Below are 17,829 nucleotides of genomic sequence, written 5' to 3'. Positions count from 1 at the left end.
GTGCACATCTGTAGCCCTAGCTACTTGGGAGGCTATAGCAGCAAGACAGCTTGAGCCCAGGAGTTCAAGGCTGCAGTAACCTATGATCACGTCACTATACTCTAGCCTGGATGACAGAGGAAGACAGTCTCTAAAAAAATAAAGAAGAAAGAAAGAAAATCTGCAAGTTAATGAAAGCACAGATTTCTCTGCTTCTACTGTAGCATGTAACTAAAATGTATTGTTTGCTAATAACACTATGCATCTAGTTGTATAACCTTAATCTGATTCTCCAATACTGACTAGAGACCAAAACTATAGAACAGTGTGGCTAAAGCAGCACTGCTGGCATACTTATCTGAAAGGACATCGAGACGGAGCAGCAATGACACATCAATTGTAAAGGAGCAATCCTAATACCTGACAGTTACCATTTCACCTTATTTTAATGAAGGGTGAGTAACTCAGTTTACAATCAAGTTAACTACAGTTTTTAATAATTCTTATCAGTTAATTATAAGTTCTCTCAAAGTTCTCATCATGACAAATATTTTGTCAAGTTAGATAATTAGAAATAAACACAGGTTGTTAATCATAGTGGTTCTCTACTTAAATCAGCAATCTTTGCCACTTAGTTGAAACAGGTCAAGTTCTAGGTTGTGTCGCCTTCCCCAACAACTCTGGTCCTCACTGATATACTGACTTCATAAAAACCTAAAAAATTAAATTGCTTGGACATCAAATTGTTAACTTGCATTTTTATACATCTCATACTACATTGTGATCAGCTAAACACAAAGTTCAACAAATTCTACCAGTGATTAAGCTGAACAAGTAAAACAGATGTACCCGTTCACAAACCTTTATTCACAAAACTTAATAGCAAAAATCTCCAAAAATCCAAAAATTTGTAAATAACATGGTAGTAAAACCAGACCTAAACTGAGTCAGTAATCCCAAAGTGTTTGATGAAGAAATTAGGGAGCATTCCCCAAAACTTGCTTGAAAAGTTAGGTTATACATGCAAATCACATGTCTAAAAATCTGAAAAAAATTCTGAATTCTGGCTCAAAAGATCTTAGATGCAGACTTGTATTAACGGTTAAGAGTAAATATTGGCTGGGCGCGACGGCTCACATCTGTAATGTCAGCACTTTGGGAGGCCAAGGCGGGCAGGGCAGATCATGAGGTCAAGAGATCAAGACCATCCTGGCCAACATGGTGAAACCCCGTCTCTACTAAAAATACAAAAATTAGCTGGGCATGGAGGCATACATCTATAGTCCCAGCTCCTCAGGAGGCTAAAGCGGCAGAATCGCTTGAACCCAGGAGGCGGAGGCTGCAGTGGGCCAAGATTGTGCCACTGCACTCCAGCCTGGTGACACAGCGAGAATCCATCTCAAAATAAATAAATAAATAAAGATTAAATATCCACATCACTGTTGGGAAATACAGATATTTATAACAAGGAAGACTGCACAGGAGTTTTTAATTCTGTAACTGTTCATTTCTTAAGCTATATGGTAGGTACATGGATATTAATTACATAATTCTCTATACCTTTTTGCACATCTGAAACATTTCATAAATTTAAAAAGGTTTAAGTGAGGCCGGGCAAGGTGGCTTATGCCTGTAATCCCAGCACTTTGGGAGGCCGAAGTGGGTGTATCACCTGAGGTCGGGAGTTTGAGACCAGTCTGACCAACATGGAGAAACCTCATTTCTACTAAAAATACAAAATTAGTCAAATGTGGTGGCATATGCCTGTAATCCCAGCTACTTGGGAGGCTGAGGCAGGAGAATCGCTTGAACCCAGAAGGCAGAGGTTGCAATGAGCCGAGATCGTGCCACTGCACTCCAGCCTGGGCAACAAGAGTGAAATTCCTGTCTTAAAAAAAAGGGTGAGGGGGACTGGGCACAGTGGCTCAAGCCTGTAATCCCAGCACTTTGGGAGGCCCAGGCAGGTAAATCACAAGGTCAGAAGTTCTAGACCACCCTGGTCAATATGGTGAAAACCCACCTCTATTAAAAATACAAAAATTAGCCAGGCATGCTGGCACATGCCTGTAGTCCCAGCTACTTGGGAGGCTGAGGCAGGAGAATTGCTGGAACTCGGGAGGCAGAGGTTGCAGTGAGCTGAGATCACACCACTGTACTCTAGCCTGGGCAACAGAGAGAGACTCCATCTCAAAAAAAAAAAAAAATGGTTTAAGTGAAAAATTGTAGGTATCCAATAAGCATTTGTTTCTTCCCAAAAATAATAAAAGTATCTGAGAAGCAGCAAGTTTAAAAATGGTTATGTTAAGGGTCTTAAAAACACAGCTTTCGATCCAGTAATTATATGAACAAGAAAAATCAATCTACTCAAATGATCCAAAATATAGAGAACAGTTTACAAAGATATACCAGCTTTATTAGTACTCATTTCATTGAGAAATGTTTAAGTGAAATCTGTATGACTTAATATGAAGCCTACAAAAAACATTTACAAACCAATGTCTGCCATTAAAAAATGTTTATAATATGATAATGAAAAAGGATATGCATTTTTTTTCAGACAGTTTCATTCTGTCGCCCAGGCTGGAGTGCAGTGGCACAATCTTGGCTCACTGCAACCTTTGCCTCCTGGGTTCAAGCGATTCTCGTGCCTCAGCCTCCCAAGTAGCTGGGACTACAGATACGCACCACCACACCCGGCTAATTTTTTCATTTTTAGGAGAGACAAGGTTTCACCATGTTAGCCAGGCTAGTCTCGAACTCCTGACCGCAGGTGATCCACCCAACTCAGCCTCCCAAAGTGCTAGGATTACAGGCATGAGCCACCGTGCCCAGCCTTCAAGAATATATTTTAATGTACAGTATACTCTCAATTTTGCAAATATAAGCACAGCCAAAAAATGAAACAAAACCTAGTTTTTTTCCCAATAGGTGTCAAAATTTTCCAAACAGGTAAACTCTACTTTTTTAAAAAAAAGGAAAATATTGGCTGGGTGCAGTGGTTCATGCCTATAAATCCAAGCACTTTGGGAAGCCAAGGCAGGCAGATCACGAGGTCAGGAGTTTGAGACCAGCCTTACCAACATAGTAAAACCCTGTCTCTACTAAAAATACAAAAATTAGCCAGGCATGGTAGCAGGTGCCTGTAGTCCCAGATACTCAGGAGGCTGAAGAAGGAGAAATGCTTGAACCCTGGAGTCGAAGATTTCAGTGAGTCAAAATTGCATCATTGCACCCCAGCCTGAGCAACAGAGTAAGACTCCATCTCAGAAAAAAAAACAATAATAAAGAAAAAATAAAAATAAAATAAATAAACAGGAAAATGTTGGCCAAACAAGGTGGCTCACACCTGTAATCCTAATAGCACTTTCAGAGGCCAAGGCAGACAGATCGCTTGAGCCTTGGAGTTTGAGACCAACCTCGGCAATATGGAGAGGCCCTGTTTCTACAAATATATTTTTTCACTAGCCAGGCATAGTGGTGCATGCCTGTAGTCCCAGCTACTTGAGAGCTGAGGTAGGAAGATAGCTTGAGCCCAAAAGGTCGAGGCTGCTGTGAGCAGTGATGGCGTCACTGCACTCCAGCCTGGATAATAGTGAGACCCTGTCTCAAAAAAACAAAAAAAGGAAAAATGTTAGGAAGACTTAAAGGAAAAAACCGCTGTAATTCCAGGATGAACATTTTGTCCTTTTGTAACTAGTCTGAAAACCATTTTCAGCACAGCACTCGCAGTTGCTATCACCAAATGTAGTTGGCACATATAAAATATATCTGCTGGCCCTAAAGGCATCATAAAAATTTTTCATTATTTCCAATAATACAGATGTAAAATGCCTAATATTATTTCAGAATTAAATGGGTATACTGAAACTACCACAAAAAAGGCAGCAAGATTTCCCAGTACACACTGTGTATACAATGCATGGGTAAGCATTTCTCCAAGAAACTGGTGGAATGGCACACAGCCAGAAGATGAGACTTAAGAAAAAGACCTCGGAAAACAATTTGCAGAGCATTAAAAATCATATAGCTGGCTGGGTTCGGTGGCTCATACCTGCAATCCCAATACTTAGGGAGGCCAAGGCAAGCACACCACCTGAGGTCAGTTCAAGACCATCCTGGCCAACATGGTGAAACCCTGTCTCTACTACTAATAAAAAATTAGCCAGGTGTGCTAGTGCACACCTGTAATCCCAGCTACTCAGGAGGCTGAGGCAGGAGAATCACTTGAACCCGGGAGGTGGAGGTTACAGTGAGCCGAGATCACGCAATTGCACTCCAGCCTGGGCGACAAGAGTAAAACTCTGTCTCAAAAAAAAAAAAAAAAAATCATATTTCCTTTCTCTCTTTTTCTGGGAGGCTGATTTTTTTTTTTTTTTGACATGGAGTCTCACTCTGTCGCCCAGGCTGGAATGCAGTGGTGCAATCTCAGCTCACTGCAACCTCTGCCTCCCAGGTTCAAGCAATTCTCCTACCTCAGCCTCCCAAGTAGCTGGGTACAGGAACCTGCCACCACACCCAGCTAACTTTTGTATTTTTAGTAGAGATGGGGTTTCCCCATGTTGGCCAGGCTGGTCTCAAACTCCTAACCTCAAGTGATCCGCCCATCTCAGCCTCCCAAAGTGCCGGGATTAAAGGCATGAGCCACTGCAACCAAACAATATTTCCTTTCTCTTTGACCTGGAAAAGTCCATTTTCCTCCCCTCAGTTACCATAAACTCTATCAAGGCAGTTTTTAAAATAGTAATTCTTTATATGTGTACACACAAAGGTAGAATTACAGCCTCTTAAATTCTGCAGATTCAGCCTGGAGAAATCATAAAAGTATCTGAAGAGATTCAAGTAGAATTCAGTGGTTCCTGAAATAACTAAGAAAAGGAGTTATACCATCATGCATTTTAAAGTTTTCAGAAGTAAAAGAGATTTATATTGCAAAATCTTTTTAAATGAAACTTCACAACAGAAATATGGTATTACACTGCATATTTATAAAAATCAAACCTTTTAATAGCCATATAAAGCATTTAACACAGTATCTGGTTTATAATGAATATTTGACAATATTAATATTTGAAGATATACAGTTTCTCACATTTTAAAGTTTCTGAATTGGGATGCAGCTTATAATTAACATGTATAATTAAATTATGTTTTTTTCTTAAAAGAATGAATTATTAAGTTGATGGTACGCCCCACAAAAAAGAAATGGCAACTTAAAAGTAAAGAAATGTGGTATTGGCCGGGCGCGGTGGCTCAAGCCTGTAATCCCAGCACTGTGCGAGGCCGAGGCGGGTGGATCACGAGGTGAAGAGATCGAGACCATCCTGGTCAACATGGTGAAACCCCATCTCTACTAAAAATACAAAAAATTAGCTGGGCATGGTGGCAAGTGCCTGTAATCCCAGCGACTCAGGAGGCTGGGGCAGGAGAATTGCCTGAACCCGGGAGGCGGAGGTTGCGGTGAGCCGAGATCGCGCCATTGCACTCCAGCCTGGGTAACAAGAGCGACACTCCGTCTCAAAAAAAAAAAAAAGAAATGTGGTATTACATGCAGTAAACACTTGTCACAATACTTCGTTTAACCCTAATGGCAAACCTTTCAAGGAGAAAGATCTTATTATGCCATTTATGGACAAGGAAACTAAGGGTCAAGAAGGCCCAGTAAATTGCCCAAGATTACACAGCTCTATCGGACTCTAAATTCAAAATCTTCACCACTGCAAGATACTGCATCTACTATTATACTCTCACCAAGATGCCTTTATCGATTTTGTTTTAATGGAGCACAGAGGTTAAAATTAGTTTGTTCAAACTCACAAACTTTTTTTTTTAATCCTCATGTTCCTCCACAATTCCTCCCTTCTAACTTCTGTTTCATTACCTGTTTCCGAAACTCCAGACCTGAATTTCCAACTATCCAGTGAATGTAGTTATTCTAGAGCTATGTTGTCCAATATCGTAGCCACTAACCATTTGCAGCTGCTGAGTGCTGAGCACTTGAAAGGTGACTAGTGAGGCTGAGGAACTGAATTTTTAATATTATTTAATGGGAATTAAAAGTCAAATTTAAAAAATGATACTTAATTTTGTTACTGGAAAAGTTTTAAGCAAGTTTAGAATAACCTGGACATATAAATCTACTTTTTTAGCTGTAAATTTTATTATTTACAGATATAAATGCAGGTGAAATACTTCTAATAAAACTAGGCTTTTGAAAATAACAAAAGAACAAAAAAAAACTTAGCAGTTCAATTAAGATATACTATAAAAGTATACAACTGATTTCAAAAATCTAGTACTAAAAAATTATGTGGCTGGGCATGGTGGCTCACACCTGTAATCCCAGCACTTAAGGGGGCTGAGGCGGGCAGATCACTTGACCCCAGGAGTTACAGACCAGCCTGGGCAATATAGCGAGACCCTGTCTCAAAAAAAAAAGAAAAAAATTTTAATGTAAATAGCTTATTAATTTTTTAAATATGTTTTAACGTGTTGTAAATCATATTTTGGATATAATGGGTTAAATAAGTTATAAAATCCAATTATTTATTTTTACTCTTTAATACGGCTAAATTTTTTCATTTATGTATGTGGCTCATATTTCTAATAAACAGTGCTTTCTAGAAGTTGTTGTCCCCCACCACAACCATCAATAGCTCAATGAATGACATCAGCATCTCTCTAGCTCAGTGCTGACCAAAAGAACCTTCTCTGATTACAGAAACATCCTATATCTGATGATTGAGTGATGGTGGTTGACAGTACTAAGATGGTATCTAGCAGAATCCCTGGCTAGCAGTATCCCACACCAGAATATTGTGAAGCCAAAGTTCTTAGGAGAATAGAGAAAACCACCTGTTATTCTGACTTTCCTCTGGGGAGAAAAGAAAGTAGAAACCAAAAACTGCAGAACAGTGCTGTTCAACTGAACTTTCTGTAACAGAAATATTCTATATCTGCACTCTCCAATACAGAGGCCACTAGTCCCATACTGCTGTTAAAAACATATAGCCAGATATTCTTTTCTGCTTGAATCTCTGTGGACACTCTTAAATTGAATTTATAACTTCATAGTACTCTGGACTAAATCTGCAGAATTTAAGAGTCTGTAATATAATTGGGTGGTTCGTGCAGCTGAAGAACTGAATTTTTTATCTTATTTTATTTAGTTTAGACATAACTTAATGGCCACATGTGGCTACTGGCTACTATACCCAACAGAGCTGTTCCTAGCCTGTGGGTTCCATCTGAAAATCTGGGAGTCACCCGAGTCTTCCTCCCCCCCATCAACTGTCCTTTCCCCACAAAGTGTACACAAACGCATACACACATACAGATAAGAATTACCCAGTACTGTTAAAGCTTTCAACTCTGCAGGTGTCTCTATCCTCACTGACACTACTTCAGTTTTTAGACTTTAGTGGGAACAGGTCCACAGCCTCCTACTTGGCTTCCTCACTTAGTCTCTTCCTATTCATTTGTTGTAAAACACAAATATACACTTGTTACTTCCTTTACTCAAAAGTCTCCAAAGTCAAGTCAGATTTGGCCTGGTGCGGTGACTCACGCCTGTAATCCCAGCACTTTGGGAGGCTGAGGCTGGTGGAACGCGAGGTCAAAAGATCAAGACCGGCCTGGCCAAAATGGCAAAACTCCATCTCTACTAAAAATACAAAAATTAGCCGGGCATGGTGGTACACACCTGTAGTCCCAGGTACTCCAGGGCTGAGGCAGGAGAATTGCTTGAACCTGGGAGGCAGAGGTTGCAGTGAGCTGAGATCACACCACTGCACTCCAGCCTGGCAACAAAGCAAGACTCCATCTCAAAAAAGAAAAAAAAGCCGGGCATGGTGGCTCATGCCTGTAATCCCAGCACTTTGGGAGGCTGAGGTGGGTGGATCACTCGAGGTCAGGAGTTCGAGACCAGCCTGGCCAACATGGTGAAACCCCATCTTAAAAAAAAAAAAAAAAAAAAAAGTCAGGTTTTAACAGGGTTTACAAAGCCCTTCAAGATCCAATTCCAATTTCCGCCTCTTTTACCACTCCCTTACACCTTCCAGTTGTTGCACATATTTTTACCACTTATCACACTCAAATTAATTGCCTATTTACTGTCTCCATCCCTGCTCCCTCCCTGGTCACCAGCATCCTGAGGGTGGAGAGAGTGCCTCAAACATTTTACTGCCAAGGTGAAACACAATACAGTCATATATATATATATTTACACACACACACATATACACACACTATATTATATACATACATTATCTTTACTATATATACACATATATATACTGTATATTAGATTTTCCATATTTTTTTAACAAGAGAAAAAGAAAAAAGGAAATACATGTGTGCTCTTGAACAACTATAAAAATGAAAAATTTACAAAGCAGGTATTTTTGCTATACTATTAAAAAAAAATTGTATCCTAGGGCTTTCGGAGGCCGAGGCAGAAGATCGCTTGAGGCCAAAGAGTTCAAGACCAGCCAGGACTGCAAGACCCTGTCTCTATTTAAAAAAAGAAAAGGCCAGACATAATGATGCACGCCTGTAATCCCAGCACACTGGGAGGCCAAGGTGGGAGAATCACTTGAGCCCAGGCTTTTGAGACCAACCTGGGCAACATAACCCCATCTCTACAAAAAAAAGTTACAAAAATGAGCTGGGCATGGTGGCATACCCCTGCAGTCCCAGCTATGTGGGAGGCGAGGTAGGCAGATGGCTTGAGAGCAGGTCAAGACTACAGTGAGCCAAAATTGCACCTAGGTGACATAGTGTGACACGCTGTCTCAGAAAAAAGAAATTTGCCAGGCATGCACGTTCCAGCTACTTGCAAGGTTGAGACAGAAGAATTGCTGAAGACTAAGAATTCGAGGCTGCAATGGGCTCCAGCCTGAGCATGAAAATCCGTCTTAAAAATTAATAATAATACTGGCCAGGCACATGTCTCACGCCTGTAATTCCAGCACTTCGGGAGGCCAAGGCAGTGGATCATGAGGTCAGGAGTTCAAAGCCAACCTGGCCAAGACGGTGAAACCCCATCTCTACTAAAAATACAAAAATTAGCTAGGCGTAGTGGTGGGTACCTGTAATCCCAGCTACTTGGGAGGCTGAGGCAGGAGAATTGCTTCAACCCAGGAGGTACAGGTACAGTGAGCCGAGAATGAGCCACTGCACTACAGCCTGGGCGACAGAATGAGACTAGGTCTATTTTTTTAAAAAAGTAGTAATATAAGAATTTTAATATAAACTCCTAAGAATCAAAACCTAATTCTAAACTTTTGAAGGAAATCCTGATTAATGATTTAAAATATGTATGTATATACTTGATATACAGAAATATTAATAGCATTATATTTTACCTGCATTTGTCAAGTTCAAATTTAACAAATAATTTATGCCCATTTTCAATTAATTTATTTTTAAAATAACAGGAAACAAGGTAAGAATTGCTGCTCTACAAAAAGTATCAGGCCCAAAGCATAAGAATAAACAATCACCAGCCGGAAGCGGTGGCTCACACCTGTAATCCCAGCACTTTGGGAGGCCGAGGCAGGCGAAGTACGAGGTCAGGAGTTTGAGACCAGCCTGGCCAACATAGTGAAACCGTCTCTACTAAAAATACAAAAATTAACTGGGTGTGGTGGCACGCAAGTGTAGTCCCAGCTACTCAGGAGGCTGAGGTGGGAGAATCACTTGAATCCGGGAGGCAGAGGTTGCAGTGAGCCAAGATCACGCCATTGCACTCCAACCTGAGTGGCAGAGTGAGACTCCCTCTCAAAAAGAAAAAAAAAAAAAAGAATAAACAATCACATTACTCAAAATAGATTCAGAAACTTGGCAATACTATAAAATTGACTATAGTAATCACCAGAAAAATCACAATAAATAGCCAATAACCATCTACCTTCAGTAACTTTTTCTGTTTAATAACTTTATATCTAAATGCAGGGGAGAATAACATCAAGAAAAGATTCAGCACTTTGGGAGGCCAAGGCGGGTAGATCATTTAAGCTGAGGAGTTTGAAACCAGCCTGCGCAACACAGTGAAATCCCATCTCTACAAAAAATACAAAAAATTACCTGGGTGAGGTGGCACACTCCTGTAGTCCCAGCTACTTGGGAGGCTGATGCAAGAAGACCGCTTAAGCCTGGGAGGTGGAGGCTGTAGTAAGCTATGACAGCACCACTGCACCCTAGCCTGGGTGACAGAACAAGGCACCCCAGGTCAAATAAAGATTTCTTTTAAAATGTTTTAAGTTTAGAAAAGGGATGAAAACTAATTTGAAGTACTCAAAATTACTTGCCTTTAATGAAAGTGAATACTATCATGAAGGCAGAAAAGTCACCTACGTGGCACCTGAAGATGTAAAACATAGTTTCTTACTTCAAAAGAAACGCTATGAGTCTCTCAGACCATTAATAATAACTTCTTTATGATAAATCAGAAGTTAAATATGGTCTTTCTTCCCTGAAAAGTTCAGCAACCTGAATTCTTTATGAACAATGAAAAAAATAGGCCGGGCGCGGTGGCTCACGCCTGTAATCCAAGCACTTTAGGGGCCAAGGCGGGCGGATCACCTGAGTTTGGGAGTTCAAGACCAGCCTGACCAACACGGTGAAAACTCGTCTTAAAAACAAAAAATAAAAATAAAAATAAATTTTAAAATAAAGAAAGAAAGAAAAAAATAAAAATTTATACACACACACACACACACACACACACACACACACGCAGGAAAAAAAAATGCTTAGAAATTTGTTAACCAGTAGAAATTAATTTTTAAATCCATGTAATTGGCTATATTAATGGGTTGAAAGAGGGGGCATCCAATCTCTATAGATATGAAATACATTGGACAGATTTTAACATTTACTAATGAATAAAAAGCTAGGTATAGAAGGAAACTTTCTTAATCTAATAAAGGATATGTGCAAAAGCAACTATAACAAGTATCTGTAGGGAAACGGTTCCACCATGGTGTTCTGATGACCTGCAGCTTATCTGAGTCTTGGAGGAATGCCCTGTAATCCTCCCAGAACAGGGGATGGTGGAAGGTCTATAAGGAGCTGCTCAAGGGCCATCTCCCACCACCTCCCTATCTTCCTTAGAAGCTGTCATGATAGTTTCTCATGGCATCCTGGGTTCTGACAAGACATAGAACCTTCACCCCTGCCTAACTTAGAACAGAGCTGTAAAATACAAAACCACTTAGCAGCAGCCTAGAATAGGCTCCTCATTAATAGAGTATCCCAGAGCTCACACTGCAGGCATCAGCCCCTTTTGTTGTGGTGTTATCCTTTTTGAAATGTGGGACAAAGATCACAGAGAGCAGGCACCTTTGGCTAATTCTTCTTTCTGCTGACTATGTAACTGATAAATTGTCTGAGTCTAAAGAGGCTCACTGTGTCTCTGCCAGTGAAATCAGACAGGGAAGGTCTTAGCCTTGCCTTGTCTTGTGTAAGTATGCTTGACAGCATCATACCTAACAATGAAAAGCTGAACAACTTCCCTTTGAGGAGGGAAAAGACAATGACCTCTCCTATCTCTATTCAACAACATGCCAGAAATCCTAGCCAGTGAAGTAAGGAAAGAAAAAGGTGTTAAGAATTGCAAAGAAAAACAGAAAACAGTAATTATTCACAAATGATATGGTTATATAAGATGGAAAGCCAAGAGAATCTACATATAAAATTATTATAAGGCCTGATTAGCAAAACACAGTCAGTACTCAAAAATCAGTTTTATTTCAATATACCAACAAGAAATGGAAAATAAAGCCGGGCGCGGTGGTTCTTGCCTGTAATCCCAGCACTTTGGGAGGCCAAGGTGGGCAGATAACGAGGTCAAGAGATCAAGACCATCCTGGCCAACATGGTGAAATCCCATCTCTACTAAAAATACAAAAATTAGCTGGGCGTGGTGGCTCACACCTGTAGTCCCAGCTACTCGGGAGGCTGAGGCAGGAGAATTGCTTGAACACGGGAAGGCAGAGGTTGCAGTGAGCCAAGATCTCGCCTCTGCACTCCAGCCTGGCGACGGAGCAAGACTCTGTCTCAAAAATAAAAAAAAAAAAAAAAAAAAAAAGAAATGGAAAATAACATTGATCTTAGAATTCTATTTATAATACCATCAGATACCTAGGACTAAATGTAACAAAAGATATGTAATACCGCACAGAAAACTATAAAACATTACTGAGAGTGAAATACAACATAACAGAGATTACCATATTCAATTAGTCAAAGATTCCACATTACAAAAATGTAATTCTACTCAAATTAATCTACAAATCCAATTAAATTCCAATCAGGGTCCCAACATTTTTCTTTTTTTTTTTTTTTCTTTTTTTAGTCGGTTTGGGGTTTTGTTTTTTTTTTTCCTCCATAGAGATGGGGTTTCGCTACGTTGCCCACGCTGGTCTCGAAATCCTGGTCTCAAGCAATCCACCCTCCTCAGCCTCCCAAAGTGTTGGTATTACATACATGAGCCACGGTACCTGGCCTCCTTAAGATGTCTTAAATGGTAAGCTACAAAGTGAGGTAGAAATACTTGCAACACAAATAACCAAAGAAGGGGTCATTCCAAAATATATAAGGAACTCCTATAATTAGAAAAAAAAAAGAATAAATAAAATTGAGCAAGACATTTGAATAAGCATTTCACAAAAGGTTCCTAAGAAACCAACAAAAAATTATTCATCCTCATTAGTAATCAGTGAAATGTAGATTAAAACCAAGAGATACTACTATAAATCCACTAGAATGGCTCAAGTTAATAATATTGACAATACTAAGTATTGATAAAGATACGGAACAAAACAAACTCTCAAACACTGCTTTGGGGCATGTAATTTTGTAAAACCACAGAGGAGGAATACTGTTTGGTAATTATCTAAAATTGTACACACATACATATACCTCCTATGACCCAGGACTTTTACTTCTGGCTAAATACACAAAAGAATTATATACACGCATGCACTAAAAGACTTGCATAAGGCCAGGTACAGTAGCTCATGCCTGTAGTACCAGCACTTTGGGAGGCCAAGACAGGCAGATCACTTGAGCTCAGAAGTTCAAGACCAGCCTAAGCAACATGGTGAAACTCCACCTCTACAAAAAAATGCAAAAAAAAAAAAATTAGCCAGGCATGGTGGTATGCATCTGTAGTCCCAGTTAAGATCACTTGAGCTCAGAAGTTCAAGACCAGCCTAAGCAACATGGTGAAACTCCATCTCTACAAAAAAATGAAAAAACAAAAAAATTAGCCAGGCATGGTGGTATGCACCTGTAGTCCCAGTTACTTAGGAGGCTGAGGTGGGAGAATTACTTGAGCCCAGAAGGTCAAAACTGCAGTGAGCCATGATCACAACACTGCATTCCAGCCTAGGCAATAGAGCAAAAATGTCTCCAAAAAAAAAAAACACAGGTACCGTGGCTCACACCAGTAATCCCAGCACTTTGGGAGGCTGAGCAGGCAGATCATTTGAGGCAAGGAGTTCAAGACCAGCCTGGTCAACATGGCAAAACCTGCCTCTACCAAAAATACAAAAAATGGCTGGATGTGATGGTGGGCACCTGTAATCCCAGCTACTTGGGAGGCTAGGGCAGGAAAATCACTTGAACCCACTGAGCAGAGATCACACCACTGTACTCCAGCCTAGGCAACAGAATGAGACTCCATCTCCGGTGGGAAAAAAAAAAAAGACTTTATAAGAATAGTCACAGTGGCATAATCCATAATAGTCCAAAACTATAAACAACCTAAATATCCATCAGTAATACAATAATCTGTAGTATATTTACACAAATGAATACTATTTAGTGATGAAAATGAACAGCTACATGCAAATGTGAATCTTACAAACATAATGCTGACTCAAAGCCAGACATGAATACATACAATATGATTCCATGTATATAAAGATGCAGAACAGTCAAAACTAAGCCAAAATAAAAAAGGTCTATACACGCGCGCACACACACACACACACACACACACACACACAGAGAGAGAGAGAGCAAGAAGGTGATTCCCCTACAATCAGGACAGAGATTACATTTATGAGAGGAGTGGGTTGTGATTGGGAAGCTGCAAGGAAAACTTGTGGAATGTCAGCAAGGTCCTAGTGCTTGACCTACATGATGGTCATACAAGTGTCTAATTCATAAATTGTAAACCTTTACTTTTGTTTTACATACTTTTCTACATATGTGTTACATTCAAGAAGGGGTTCAAGGCTGGACACAGTGGCTCATGCCTGTAATCCCAGCACTTTGGGAGGCCAAGACAAGAGGATCATTTAAAGCTATGAATTCAATACCAGCCTGAGCAACAAAGCAAAACCCACTCTCTACAAAAATAAGTTTTAAAATTAGCCAGGCAAGGTGGCAAGCACCAGCAGTCCTAGCTACTGGGGAGGCTGAGGCAGGAGGATCACTCGAGCCCACGAGTTTGAAAATGCAGTGAGCTATGATCTCACCACTGCACCCAGCCTGGGCAACAGAGTGAGGCCTTCTCTCTAAAAAATAAATTAAAAATAGGCTGGCACAGTGGCTCAAGCCTGTAATCCCAGCACTTCGGGAGGCCAAGGCGAGCAGATCACCTGAGGTCAGGAGCTTGAGACCAGCCTAGCCAACATGGTGAAACCCCATCTCTACTAAAAACAAAAATTAGCTGGGCCCATACCTGTAATCCCAGCTACTTGGGAAGCTAAGGTGAGAGAACAGCTTGAACCTGGGAAGCGGAGGGTGCTGTGAGCCAAGATCACATCACATTGCACTCCAGCCTGAGTAAAACTCCATCTCAAGAAAATAAATGAATTAATTTAAAATAAATATATAAATAATGGCTTCAAGAAGGAATTCCTTCAAAAGATAAGCTATATTCCTACAGTAAAATTATGTTTAAGTTCTGAACTTTTATTTCTTGAAAAGTTTTTACAATTTCAGAGACTTAATTTAAGTTCACACAAATTTTCATCCCATTGTTTTTTTGTATTTATTTTTTTTTTTTTGAGACAAGGTCTCGCTCTGTTACCCAGGCTAGAGTACAGTGGTGCAACCTCCGTTCACTGCAACCTCTGCCTCCAGGATTCAAGCGATCTTCGTGCTTCAGCCTCCAGAGTAGCTGGGATTACAGGCGTGCACCACCACACTCAGCTAATTTTTTTTATTTTTTAGTAGAGATGGGGTTATGGCATGTTGGTCAGGCCGGTCTTGAACTTTTGGCCTCAAGTGATCCATCTACCTCAGTCTGCCAAGGTTCTGGGATTACAGGCGTGAGCCACTGCACCTGGCCTGATTATCTTATTTCCGTGCAAAACGGCTTTCAAACATAAATGCTTAACAATAAAACAGAAAAAAAAATGAAAATGATATATACAAAAGGGCTGTCAGATGAAAAGCATACCATAATAAAGAAAGTTAAAAATAATACCGTTTAGTTTCATTCTTTGGTGAACGACTAAAAATGACCGTTCAAGAGTTGCTACCTTTCTGAAGCACAGCCCTGATTATGCATCTCCTATTCAAAAATCTTCAATAGCTACACAAGCAGTATCTCGAGATTGGAAGAAACGTTAAAAATCACCTAGCAGGCCAAGTGCGGTGGCTCACGCCTGTAACCCAGCACTGTGGGAGGCCAAGGTGGGCAGATAACCTGATGTCAGGAGTTCAAGACCAGCCTTGTCAACATGGAGAAACTCCACCTCTACTAAAAATACAAAATTAGCTGGGCATGGTGGTGGCACATGCCTGTAATCCCAGCTACTTGGGAGGCTGAAGCAGGACAATCGCTTGAACTCGGGAGGCGGAGGTTGCAGTGAGCTGAGATCGTGCCATTGCACTCCAGCCTGGGCAGTAAGAGTGAAATTCCATCTCAAAAAAAAAAAAAAAATCACCTAGCACTAGGCTCAATGCTTGCAACCTGGCAGAGGATGCACTACCTCATAAAACATTCACACCATCACTGAACAGCCATGATTTTAATAAAATAAATAAGGAATGGTAAAATGGAAGGTGGAGGAGAGGGAGAAATCAAGAACAGCACACACATTTCTGGCTTAAGCACCTAGTGGTGTCATTTAACAAATTAAGAAACACCAGAGGAAGTGCAGGAATCATACATTCCGTTCTGGATGTGCTCAGTTTGAGGGGCATCCAAATGGAAACATTCAATAGCAATTAGATATAGTGGAGAAAGGTAAAAACTGAAGACATAAAAATGAATACTCAGCATACAGATGAAAAATGAAATAGAAGGTGACGAGAAAGCCCAGAGAAATTAAAACATTTAATAAATGAGAATAGAAATATTCAAAAGGTTACTGAGAGGCTGGGCACGGTGGCTCATGCCTGTAATCCCAGCACTTTGGGAGGCTGAGGTGGGCAGATCACCTGAGACCAGCCTGGCCAGCAGGGCAAAACCCCATTTCTACTAAAAACGCAAAAATTAGCCAGGTATGGTGGTGCACACTTGTAATCCCAGCTATTGGAGAGGCTGAGGCAAGAGAATCACTCAAACCTGGGAGGCGGAGGCTGCAGTGAGCCAAGATCGTGCCACTACACCCCAGCCTGGGCGACAGAGCAAGACTCTTGTCTCTCAAAAAAACAAAAAAGGTGACTGAGAAAAAGCCCAGAGAATCAGCAAGAAAAACAGAGAAGTGCTCTGAAGACCTCAAGAGAACAAAGAGCTTTACAAAGGAAGGAGAGGTGTCCACTGTGTCAAATGCTGCTGTGATAGGCTCTGAATGATCTCTGCCTCCCAATATTCATGCCATTGTGAAATCCTGCCTTGAGGGCGCTAGACCTAGTGACTAGCTGATAATGAACAGAATACAACAAATAGCACATCACTTCCAAGATAAGTTTACAAAAAGACTCTGGCTAATATCTGTCCTCTTCCCCAACAGAGCTTTTGATACAGAAGTAGTGAGGAACCATATTTTAAGTAATCCTACACAGAAACCCAAATGGCAAGGGACTGCTCTTTCCAGGAAGCAGCCAACAAGGACCTGAGGCCTGCCAATTGCCACATGAGTGAGTTTGGAAAGGGCCTCCCCAAGTAGAGCTTTGAGATGACTGCAGCCTTGTAAAAGACCCTGAATCAGAGGTACCAACCACACCCACATTCTTGACCCACAAAAACTGTGAAACAATAAATGTTTCTTAGGGGGTAATTTGTTACCTAGCCAATAGACAATCAGTACAGCTGCTAAGAGGTTAAATAAGAACAAGATAGAAAAATAGACATTGGCTATTTTCATATTTCCATTGGCTATTTTCAGTTTCACTGAAATGGTAGAGATAGAAACAAGACAGAAATAAGTTGAGAAGAAAGTCACAGGTGAAGAAATGTAAATATACAGCAAATGTAAATATGCAGACAACTCTTCTTTAACAGTGTGGCTATAAAGCAGAGATAAACTTACAGCAATAAAGTATGAAGCTGGAGTTTTTTATCAAGATGAAGAGACATTTTAAAGTTTAAATGGTGATAACATGAATCCGATAGGGTGGAAAAATACATTCTCATGGAACTTCATTCTGTTATCAAGAAATTTCCTCAGGCCGGGCGCGGTGGCTCACGCCTGTAATCCCAGTACTTTGGGAGGCCGAGGCGGGTGGATCACAAGGTCAAGAGATCGAGACCATCCTGGTCAACATGGTGAAACCCCGTCTCTACTAAAACTACAAAAAATAAGCTGGGCATGGTGGCGCGTGCCTGTAATCCCAGCTACTCAAGAGGCTGAGGCAGGAGAATTGCCTGAACCCAGGAGGCGGAGGTTGCGGTGAGCCAAGATCGCGCCATTGCACTCCAGCCTGGGTAACAAGAGCGAAACTCCG

The 17,829-nt window shown here is 40.7% G+C and overlaps 1 protein-coding gene across 5 annotated transcripts in view; it reads right to left on the bottom strand.

Moving 5' to 3' along the window:
• ERC1 (ELKS/RAB6-interacting/CAST family member 1) overlaps window positions 1–17,829 on the bottom strand; it is a 542,093-nt gene that overhangs the window by 517,048 nt on the left and 7,216 nt on the right. The window lies entirely within an intron of this gene.

The sequence above is a fragment of the Sapajus apella genome, unplaced genomic scaffold (genome assembly GCF_009761245.1).
Source record: "Sapajus apella isolate SASKATOON/1434 unplaced genomic scaffold, GSC_monkey_1.0 scaffold86, whole genome shotgun sequence".
NCBI lineage: Eukaryota > Metazoa > Chordata > Mammalia > Primates > Cebidae > Sapajus > Sapajus apella.
This window is presented reverse-complemented; position numbering and strand designations above follow the sequence as displayed.